General features: G+C 42.0%; 1 protein-coding gene and 1 long non-coding RNA gene across 12 annotated transcripts in view; one reads left to right on the top strand and one right to left on the bottom strand.

The window, feature by feature from the left end:
• Nucleotides 1–1928: 1928 nt before the first annotated feature.
• On the bottom strand, nt 1929–6732 carry LOC130255352 (uncharacterized). 2 transcript variants are annotated; one of them, XR_008840916.1, is made up of 3 exons: nt 6647–6732; nt 4616–5840; nt 1929–3526 (listed from the first exon to the last, which is right to left on the bottom strand). It is a non-coding gene; the product is annotated as an uncharacterized LOC130255352 (long non-coding RNA). The 2 variants fall into 2 exon arrangements; XR_008840917.1 differs by having other exon boundaries at nt 4616–4678; nt 6647–6729.
• Nucleotides 6733–6863: 131 nt separating this feature from the next.
• GTDC1 (glycosyltransferase like domain containing 1) overlaps nt 6864–11218 on the top strand; it is a 284555-nt gene continuing 280200 nt past the window's right edge. For 2 of the 10 annotated variants that reach the window (XR_008840915.1, XR_008840914.1), the window contains exon 1: nt 6869–6948. The gene's annotated coding sequence lies outside the window, so the exon portion shown is untranslated. Of the gene's footprint in view, nt 6949–11218 lie in introns of all 10 variants that reach the window. The other 8 variants (XM_056495914.1, XM_056495918.1, XM_056495915.1 and 5 more) reach the window with 6 other exon arrangements.

Raw genomic sequence — 11218 nt, 5'->3', positions numbered from 1 at the left:
CATGTAGGCACCTACAGATCACATGGTGGGTCGATGAATGAGAGAAAATTTCAGCTGTGACTTGCACAGGAGTGTGTTTGTTACTGGGGTAGAGTAAACCACTTCAGGCTCTGCCTCACAGAGTGTCACCTTTCTAAAAGCTCAAAGCAATGTTCCTGCCCTGAAGCCCAAGTGACTTCAGTTGGCAAATCTCTATTAGATTGCATTGGTTTACCCTGAATTTGAATTTCACTCCTGGAAATAACATGGCCATGTGAAGAGAGCTGCAGATGGGATTTCTTTTCCCATCCCCACCATGTGAAGTGATGACCCCAGGCCTTGACTTGCATTCCTAATAGGATAGGCCTTCCTTTGTAAGGATTCCTTGGCACCTGTAGGTTACGTGTGCAATTAGCATCTATATCCTGAAATGAGCTGAGTTGCACAAGCTTTGAAAAAAGTAACAACCAAATGGCTAATTAGGTCAAATTTGGGGCGTATCAAACTTGACAGTGTCTGGCTTGCATCACTGTGGATTTACATAATGGAACTTAACAGTGCTGAAGAGTCTGTTGTATCTACTCTGATGACTCTGTGGAAGCTTTTTTCCATAATTTTCTTTAAAATGTACAACATTCACTCAGAAGAATATATTCTTGATAATTTTTTTGTGTGTTTCGTATAGAACAGGGCTTATACTGCTTATTACCTGGGCTACTAACACAATGGTATTGCAATCGGTTATCTTATTTTTCAGAACTCAGTAATCAACGTCAGCAACCAATTGTTTAGCAAATTTCCTTTTTCAAACCAAAGCTATTTTTCAACTGTTTGTTCAACTACAAAAGCCTGGGAGAGATGGCAAAGCCCATGAGGACTCAAGGTAAATGCCTTTGTTTGTGTTTTCCAGAGATACTACCTACCAATGAGCAATAATAAAAAAAAAGCAAACAAACCAACAAAATCTTAAGTTAATAAAGTTTTATATTCTTACTGTGGCTTCCTCTGTCTTCTAGCAGCCCATCCTGTACATCAAAGGTCAGAAAGAACACAATGAGTCACTATCAAAACTCAAAGAATGCTTCGTGAACAATTACTATACATAAATTGCAGCCTGGTATTTCATTTCTGTGCCAACTCACAGTAATACAGCCCATTTCCTCTCCCTTTTTTTTTTTCCCTGCTGCTTTTGTCCATAATAGCAAACAGCTTTGTTAATCTGCTCACAGAGCTTGACTTTTTTTTTTTTTTTTTTTTTTTGTTTTGGGGGGGGTGGGGGGGTACTTATACCATTGCCTTTCTGAGTAGTGGGCACCAGTGGTAAGAAATCTTTTGCTCCAGCTCTGTAGGCTACACTTCTTTGGTGTCAGAGTCCCCAACAACTCTATAAGACTGCCAGGCTTTGTAGACAAAAAAATCATTAGGAATACTGAAAGGGCCCCCTTTGAAACACAGAATCAAAGTTTCCCCCTGAGAGGAATCAGCTGTACATTAGCTCATTCCTAGCAGAGCAAGTGAGCCCAGTGCAGCTCTGAAACCTGTGCACATCCCTCAACACATCCACTGTCTGCAGGACCTACCCCAGGATCCATTCACCCAATTCAGCAAATTTGGAACCTTATACACTCTTATTACTGTGCATGTGGGACAAAACAGGCCTGTTTGGAGCCAAAAGTATCTTAGTGACCATCATCGTTAGAATTTCATGCTGCCATTCCCAGTTTTCCCACTTCTGGCAATATCTTGTGTCCATGACTCTTGCTGCAATCCCTCCAAGAGAAGCAGAGACATTCATTCCCTTGTGTAGTATAACATCCAAGAAATAAAAATCTTAAAAAAAAAATTGCTGGACAAATACCATGAAGACAAAGGAAAATTGTTTTTCAGAAGATAGGTATTATGTGTGTGTGCAATTAATGAATGCAAATCCAGATTTATAATGTCTTAATTTTATTACCTATGCACTCAAATTCTGCACACTGGTCAGTTTTAAGTAGTCTGGTATTTAACATTTATTGCCTCTAACGAGCAATAATATGGACTAGAAAGTTGTGATGACAAGTAGCAACAACTGGCATTCTCTCAACAATTCCACAATAAGAAAAGAGGGAAGTAAGATAATATCAGCCAGCTTCCTTCTGAAGAGGTTTGGTTAAGTCAGAATTCTTCGTTTTAGAAAATTACAAAGCAAAACTACTTCAGACTACTATTCTACCTAGCATGGGAGGAAGATAGTAGATATTTTTAATGTTCCTAAAATAATCACATCCTATTGTACTTAACTCTAGTAAAAGGTAGACTGAAGTAAAACATTGCTTTTTTTTTTTGCTTGCTGAATTGTGAGAAATGTTCAAGGACCCTTTGCTTCAGTTCATATTAACAGAAGTAATCAGTTATCAGATCTGTAATCAGCAATCAGATGTGTTTCAGGGATCTCTTCTGTAACCCTGGCCATAAGCTGAAACACAGGACTCAGGCAGGTCCAGGGCTTTGATTTGTCTTCAAAAATATTTACATCAACTACTAATATGAAGATGACTCCAAGAACGGTTTGTGACTGTGCTCGACAAGTTTGGAGCCTAAATTTTAATTATTTCCTTGGTTATTAACCCATGCAGTTTCCTGTTTTCAATCTCTAAAAAGGAGGTGGTAGCACTTACATATCTTTGAGGATTAAGATCTAATCCTGGTAGGGCTCCAGGCTGACAGCAATGTATACCCATAAAACACCACTACAGCAATTTTGAACAGATAGAAGTACCATCAGGCCCTCCCAAGACTGGGATATACTGTTAAAATTATTTTTGGTGCAATAGTATTATCATAGAATCATAGAATAGTTTCAGTTAAAAGGAAGCTTAAATACCATCTTCTTTCAATGCTACTGCCATGAGAAGAGACACCTTCCACTAGATCAGGTTGCTCCAAGCCCCATCATAATGCAAATCTTTTAAGTTATTAAGTATTTATAAAAATGGAGTGTATTTAGCAACCTTGAGTGAAAGCTGCTATAGCAGGCTAATTCATAAATCTATTTTGAGCCAAATTTCAGCAAAGCATTTGTAGTTTTTGTACATTCTTGGCTGATTAATTCTGAGAACTTGCATGTACACATATAATCTCCATTTTTGCATATGCTTATACCTATCTGCAAAGTACAAGTGGCATAAGTGCTGTAGAATTTGCATACATCCAAAAAGAAGACTCAGTTCTGCAGGAGAACTTTTAGAATCATGACCCCTTCTAAGTTATACCAGCAAAATACAGAAAACTCGCTGTCACTTATGATGTAGAGCAAAATGAAAGCAGAGGTGATGAAAGCACTTGCTTGTGAATGAGAGAACAATACATTCTTCGGTCCTTCCCTGCAAAGAAAATATTTCTGCTTTTTTTTTTTTTTTTTAGATTTTCTTTCTTCTCTCACACTAACTGAATGTGGGTGGAAAACAGTAGAAAAAGAAAGGGTCGTGTTTGCTCCTCAAAATTTGAAGACGGTGTTTTTTTCCTTTGCCACAGATGCTCCGTGCTCATCAGTTGCCGTGTACTTCTGAGAGAGAAAAGAGAGAGAAAAATTGCCAATAACATTGGTAACCTTAAGTGTAGGCATGCATAAAAATTTGCTGAAAATTGGGTTGTGGTACATGTTCTTATTTTAGATTTGCCCTTGTTAACGTCTTTTTAATAAACAGGTGCATACACTTCCCCAAGCTGTCACTGTTGTTTATCCAGTCTGCACACTTTATAAATCTACTAATGGAATAGACCCTATCATCTTAAGGATCTGTGCTTTAATAAGCTACAGTCTCAAAGTTTTCAGGAAAATACTTTCTGGCACTATAGTTCTGCTGGATACAAGCTTCACAAGGTTTGCTTTTCAAGATTTATAAAAAAAAAGGCGACACAATTTCACTTCTAAGTTCAGCACAATGTAATAGAGAGTTTGGCACAGGTTTGACATTAAGATTAGCAACAAAGTGGGATGGGTAGAGGGAAGGGAAAATTAAAAGTTGTAAGAAAGGTGGAGCCTCTCCAGAAATGGAGAGAGCTGGTTTGTTCAGCCTGGAGAAGAGAGGCTCCAAGGAGATCTTACAGCCCCTTTCAGTGCCTAAAGGGGCTCCAGGAGAGCTGGAGATAAACTTGAGACAAGGGTCTGGAATGATAGAACTAGAGAGAAGAGCTCTAAACTGAAAGAATGTATGTTTAGATTGGATTTTTGGAAGAAATTATTGCCTGTGAGGGTGGGGTAGCCCTAGCACAGGTTGCCCAGAGAAGCTGTGGCTGCCCTGTCCCTTGAAGTGTTTAAGATCAGGCCTGGATGGGGTTTGGAGCAGCTTGGGATAGTGGAAGGTGTTACTGGCCACCACAGGAGGGGTTGAAACTGGATGGTCTTTGAGGTCTCCTCCAACCCAAGCCATTCTATGATTCTGGATCTTGTTCATGGAACCAAACATTTACTCTGCATTGCAGGTTTCATCTAAAGCAGCATAAACACCTTTATTGGACACATCCCCTGGTTCTTTGAGAACAGAGGTGCTCCAACCCCTCAATCATGTTTGTATCCTCTGCTGGACTCACTCCAACAGCTCTGAGGATCTCTAGAATTTAATGGAAGGAAAGCAGCAAAATAAACTTTCACCGTCTCACTGAAGTTACTTGGTTGATCTTAAACGTCCTTTATGACCCAAACTGTTCCATGATCCTATGAAAGGCAAAAAAAAAAAAAGGCAAAAAAGAGAAAAACACGTTTCCCAGCAGCGAGCCTGGGTGCAGGACAGGTTGAGTGATTTGCCATGAAAAAAGTTAGACGGGCTCATTAGAAGCAAAGTTATTAGGCCACGCAAACAGTTAATCCCTGTCACACAGAGGTAACAGAGTTGCCAGCCTTGAACTCTAAATTAAAGGCACTTTCTGAGCACCAGAGAAGTGACTCTTTTTTGCAGCTTCCTCAGTACCATCCATCTACCATAATGCTGTGGTGTTTTTCTTTCTTTAAATTCTGGGCTCCAACTAATTACTGGCAGGAAGTGCCTATTTTTATGCCATTAGTATGCAAATGAGTGAGAAGTAGAAAAATATTCTAAAGGAACTGTTACAATATCTGTCCACAGATTACTGGCCAATTAGAACATGGGATTAGGGCTGCAGGACCCCAAAAGAGTATGGCCAAAGTCTTTCTGCTTGGGTGCCTCAAGTGTAGTTTCAATGGGAACTGTATATACACGGTCCTTTTCGTCAAAAAAAAAGGGGGGGAAAAAGTTCAAGCCTAAATTGCCTGCTTACAAATGAGCACTTCTACACTTAGAAAATAAATGCCTTCACTTCCTTGCCTCAATTTTTCTATCCATAAATTGGGGATAAAACATCCTGTTTGTCTGTGTTCGAGCACATGCCAGGGGCAAATTATTCAACTGAGGAGGCCTCATCTGTCACCCTACCTGAAAGACACAATCTTATAAAATTATTTATAATGTGCATGATAAATATTGAAAGATTATCACGTTTTACCACTTCTGTCTAGGTAAAGCCCATGAAGAACTGTCTCATTTGTGACATTTTCACATTTCCACAGCTTTGCAGTGTCAGGAATTCAGAGGTGCAGGACAGTGGAAAGCTATGGAAAACAACTTTACCAGGATTTTTGAACCTAAAAACTTGTGAAACAAAATGCTGCATTATCCTAAGGGTATTTCTCACGCAAATCAGCCTTCTTGTTACTCATTCATAATCACTGACTAGCCAGAATAGGAAAAAAAAAAACAAATAATACATGATTCTTCAAGTTACTGGTGTTGATGCTTCTCACAGCTGTACTCTGGAAATTCTGCTTCGTCACTCTGTTAGGTGTTACTCATTTTGACTTCCTATTAAAAAAAAAAAAAAATTAAAAAACATTTCTGTCTACATACCAGAGATAACACCATGCTAACCTGAGTCAGTGTGACAAAACACTTCTCTAAAATATTTTTGCCAGGAAGGTTTGTTACTCATTGTGAACAACAAGGGGGTTGATAAAGTTTTCTGTAACAATTACACCTCCAAAGGAGGCCACTAGGTTGATCAGAGAGATGGAGCACCTCTCCAGAGAGAATGAGCTGAGGGAATTGGGGCTGTTCAGCCTGGAAAAGAGAAGACTTTGGGTGGTTTTGGTGTGATCTTCCAGTGTCTGAAGGGAACTTACAGGAAAAATGGGACAAGACAGCTTGCAAGACCGTGTTGTGACAGGATAAGGGGGAACAGGTTCAAACTCAAAGAAAACAGGTTCAGATTAGATATCAGGAAGGAATTCTTCACTGGGAAGTTTGTGAGGCACTGGAGCAAGTTGCCCAGGGAAGTCATGTCTGCTCCATCCCTAAAAGTGTTTGAGGCCGGGCTGGACAATGCTTGGAGCAACATGGGATAGTAAAAGGTGTTCCTGGCCATGGCAGGAGTTGGAACAAGGAAATCTTGAAGGTCACCTCCAACCTAAACCGTTTTACAAATCTATGATGATTCTATGACAACACCTGCTCAGCCTCTCCCAGGAGCTGCACCACCTGAAAAGGCTTGAGCTAGGGAAAGAACACACACCTCCTACTCATTTCTAACTGGCAACAGCCCTGATTGTCACTCTTCTCAGCCGCTTCTCCCAGAAAACCATCTTCTTTCTAATTGTTTTTATCTAGCCCACCTGGTGCACAACTCCTTCTTATTTATTCCTCCCACCCCTCCTCGCTCCCAAAACTCTTGCGGAGGGGTTTGTCGGTTTCCTGGCGCGGTCTGTTTCCCGTTCCAGCGCTCCGCTCCGGGCTCCATCAGCCGAGCCGTCCCGGGGCCCCGGGGCCGCGCCGCCGTCCCCGCGGGCAGGGAGGGTCCCCGGCGGCGGGGCGGAAGGGGGGGCCGGCGCTGAGCTGAGCTGAGGGAGGGGCCGGGACGCCGGCGCGTCGGTGCCGACGGTCTCCAGGAGGGAGTGAGGAGGAGGAAGAGGAGGAGGTGAGCGCCCTCGGGGTGGGGTGAGAGCGGGGCCAGCCGGGAGGGAGGGAAGGGGTCAGCGGGGCGGGCGCTCGGCTGCAGGGCCGGCGGCGCAGAGGGCTGCGGGCGGGCTGCGCCGCGCTGGGCGGGGGGAGCCCGGAGGAGCCGAGGGCAGCGGAGGAGCCGGCTCCGCCCGCCGCGGCTGCCGGCACCTGCGGCCGCGCTGAGCCCGGCCCCGGCGGGGCCCGGAGCGCCGCGGGCGGGCAGGGCCGCTCCCCGGGAGCCGCGGGGCCGCCTCCCGCCGCTCCGACATGGCTGCCGGCGGGGCCGGGGCGCTGCGGCGCCTGTGACCGCCCGGGCCCTTCCCGGGCAGCGCGGCCTGGCCGGGCCTGGGCCCGCCGCGGTCGCAGCGCCCGCGGGGACGTGTTTCCTACACACGCTATTCTTCTGCCTTTTTGTTTTGAGGTGTGCGGGGCAGGGGTTGCTCTTTGTGAGCGGCCGAATCTGAACCCAGTTCGGTTCCAAGTATCGAAATTAAAATGTTTACGCGTATGAACAGTTCAGCTGGTGAGGCTGCCTGGAAAAGCTGCACCCGTAGCTCTGGCATTCCGTCTAGTTTTATAGGAAAACAAAATCATTAAAAATACTGCTTGTGCAATATGTGTGGATTTTAGCAATCGGTTTTATTATTATAAGCTAAGTATGCCCTGGAACAGAGAGCTTTGCAGAGGAGCTGCTTAAATATACTTTGTAAACACATCCCAACTTCAGGGAAGTGTGTCTGGGATGAATGGGACTTGGCAGGTCTGCACAAATCTTTTAACACATGACTGGAGTAGCAGACTAGAGGAGGGAAGCCTTTTAAGGTGCAAAAGCATGCACTTTGTTTTTTTTAAGAAGCATAGGAAAGAGGTTTAACCGTAATTTATGGTTCAGATTTGAGCCTAATAGTCAGGTAAAGTCAAATAGCAGATTTTAGTGTGGGTTATAACAATGGCTTGGCATAATTCAATAGAGCTATTTTATTGGACTCTATTAACCTGGTTAACCTTAAATCTTAACCATGACAGGGTTTTTATGTAAAGAGCCTCTTTACAAAGTACAATATTGAATTTTAATTGAGGCTTTCAAGGCCTCGTGTACAGTGTCTTCTTGCCTCATCTCTTTTCCCCTTTCTTGAAAGTCCAGGTGCACTAAAGTCAGTTTAAATTTTATGAGTCCAGTTTGCACAAATGCATTAAGGGGAGGTAGGATTTTAGATCAGTCCTGGTTTTTTGAATTTGTGTATATATAAAAAAGTGAAGGTTATTCTCAGTGCAGTGTAAATAGCTTAGTGTTTACAGCTGTAGCAATATACAAGCGTGTTTTGTAATTGACTTGTTTGCGAACTTTCTGGTCAGTTTCCCCCTTTAGTGAATGGTAGTGATGGTAGCAAGAGAACCTGCTCAGCTCAAGATGCTGGTACTTTGCAGAGCACCAAATCCCTCCCTCAGCTGATAAAATGCACAGTTTGATTTCTGGTACACCTGAATTTTGAGGCTCCTGGGATTCAACACCTGTTAGTTAACCCTTGTGGATCCCTTGCCTGCATTAGAATCAATACCAAGTGCAACAGGTGCTGTTGCAAAAGTGGTGCCTGTTGCTTGCAAAGAGCCTCTGTTACAGCTGAAACCTGTCACTTTTGCTGCTAAGTCACTCAGACTCCAGTGTAAAAATTATACAACTTCCTTAATGTTGTTTTAAAACCAGAGATATAGACATATTTTAAAGACCTAGCTGGCTGGAGGCCCATTTTAGAGTGGCCGGTAAAAGCAATAAACTGTCCTCGAACATTTCTGCTCAATAAAATTTGAGAATATGAAAACAAAAAGTTGCTGGTTTAGCTTTTTATAAATGTTTTCTACACCCTGTGACTGCAAAATGCTTTGAGTCCATAGCTCAGAGCCACATGCCTTGAGCATTTTAGGCCTCTGTCCCAAGTTACAGCATTGAATTTGGTACTTTCTATTTTGATCAGAACAGTGAAGTTTTGTGGTCTCTAACCAATGTCCTGCACTGGTGAAAGTGTCTAAATAGATGATTTTATCATCAAAACAGCGCATTTTTAGTGTGCTTTCCTTCGCTCAGAGCTCCTGGAATCAGCTCCTTGTGCAAAACCTGAATGACTGTTGGAAGCTGTGATAACACCAAGCACTTCCTGACATAGAGAAGGCCAGTAGTTCTGGCATCATTTGCTGTATTTCAATTACTGTCTGTAAGCTGGAATATAACTTACAGAAAAGAAATGAAATATCTATACATCTTGTTATTTGGGTTCATGAGATCAGAATATGTTCATCCTAAACAATCCCATATAGTCCAGTTTGGGAGAGCCATGGGGGTAATGCATTTCTGCTGCAGCTCTTGAGCAAATATTTAATGTGGAATAATGTCTTGGATTAGCTGTTCCACTTGCAATGAGGAGGTCTTGTCCATAGACTTGAGATGTTATTTGGTTAAATTCAAGTGGTGACTGCTGTTTGTATACAAGTTAGTTTCACAAATGTAATGTATACAATCCTGTGTGAACAGAATTGTGTTTTTTTGTAGTGAAATACACTGAAAATTTTTAGCGGTATGAGAGTTATTCTTGGTTATAGTAGTGGTAAGTGTTGAAGGCTAGGCTGGATAGGGCTTGGAGCAACCTGGTCTAGCAGAAGATGTCCCTGCCCATGGCAGGGAGTTGGAATAAAATGATCTTTAAGTTTCCTTCTGACCTGAACTGTTTAATGGTTCTATTTTATGATACTCATCTAAAGAACAGCATCTTAATGTTGACTGCTCCACTGCTTGAAATGTGAGCTGTTGTGTAGTGGGAGTAGTAACAAAACCAAAGCAAATGGTTTGCTGACTTAGAGTGAGTCTCTCATTGTTTGGAATTAGTTGTGTAACATATTATTAATTTTAAAAAAATTTCAAAAGTGAAGAGCAAACTCTAAAGGCTGTTAGGAGCTCTTGCAATGGGCATTTTGGAAAAGAAAAAAAGCTGGCTGCCATGTATTTTTTTTAAAATTTTATTTGTATGTGAAAAATGTTCTCTACCAAGTTTGTAGAGCAGGAGAGTCAATTTAATCTTTGGTGGCAGAATTGTTAACGAGGAGCTGTGGAGAGCCAGCCTTGGGCTGCCTGCAGCCATCCATAAGCAGAGCAGTTATCGGTGGGGAAGCAGGCCCTGAGTGCTGCAAGGACACAGAGCCTGGTGTGAATTTCACTTCTCCGTGGATTTATATCAAAGGAGGTCTTAAACGTACACCTTAGCTGGCCATATTGCTGTGTGTCAGATGTGAAAGTAAAAATAAACGTGTGAAGCACCAGGCAGAGTAGGAAATGTAAAACTGAAAACCACCCCTCCAGTCTATTATGCTAAACCCTGGACCCCATCTATAGGAACTCATGGGAGCATATAGATGCTTTATTTTTGATCAGCAGTATTTCCTGTAGGCAAGAAATCAAAGATCTTTTCAAGTTATAAATGACAATAAGTAGGGAAGCCAGTATTTCAGATTACTGGTATTTTGGGTATGAGTAGCTCTTTGATGTTGAAATGAGAACTGGAGGAATGTCTAAAATTAACAGTGAAGTATGTAACACTAATGATAAAATGTAGAAGTTGGAGGAGAACAGGCAAGGCTGGGCACTAGGGCTGGTTTGTATTTTTTTTCCCCAAATAATTATTATTTTAGGGCCAAAACAAAGGACGCAAACAGTTGTGATACATAAATCCTGTAGTAAGTAGATCTTGGATAAGCAACTTTGATTTAAATATTTGTGTGTATATGTTTGCATATAATCAAATGTGCAAAATTTATTACATGTGTAATTTGCTGGATTATAATTTTGCTGAATTATGAAAAAAATGTTAGAGTGACCCAAAAAAGGGGAATTTAATTATTTTTGCATCTGAAAACATCTGTAATGTATTGTGGCTCTACAACAGTGTGACTACTGTGGCTTCACATGCTTTTTTCCAGTTTTGTTCCAAGATTATTTTTGGGCACTCAGTGCCTGTTTGTGCAGCAGGTTGTCTGTGTTACTGATGCTCAGTGGTACAAGTATGAAATTGTCCTAAATACCATGGGAATGTTTCTTGTTGGAGGTGCAACAGTGGTTTTTAAGAACCTCTGGCAATAGAAAATGTGTGGTGGTCATGGTCTTCATGGATAAAACACCATCCAGAGTGCAAAATTTCTTTCATGGTCGTTTTTAGAAGCTGTCACTGAGATAAAAACACACCCTTCGAGTTCACGCCTAA

This window comes from Oenanthe melanoleuca, chromosome 7 (assembly GCF_029582105.1).
Source record: "Oenanthe melanoleuca isolate GR-GAL-2019-014 chromosome 7, OMel1.0, whole genome shotgun sequence".
Lineage (NCBI taxonomy): Eukaryota > Metazoa > Chordata > Aves > Passeriformes > Muscicapidae > Oenanthe > Oenanthe melanoleuca.
The sequence above is the reverse complement of the archived record's forward strand: the minus strand, read 5'-3'. Positions and strand labels throughout refer to the sequence as shown.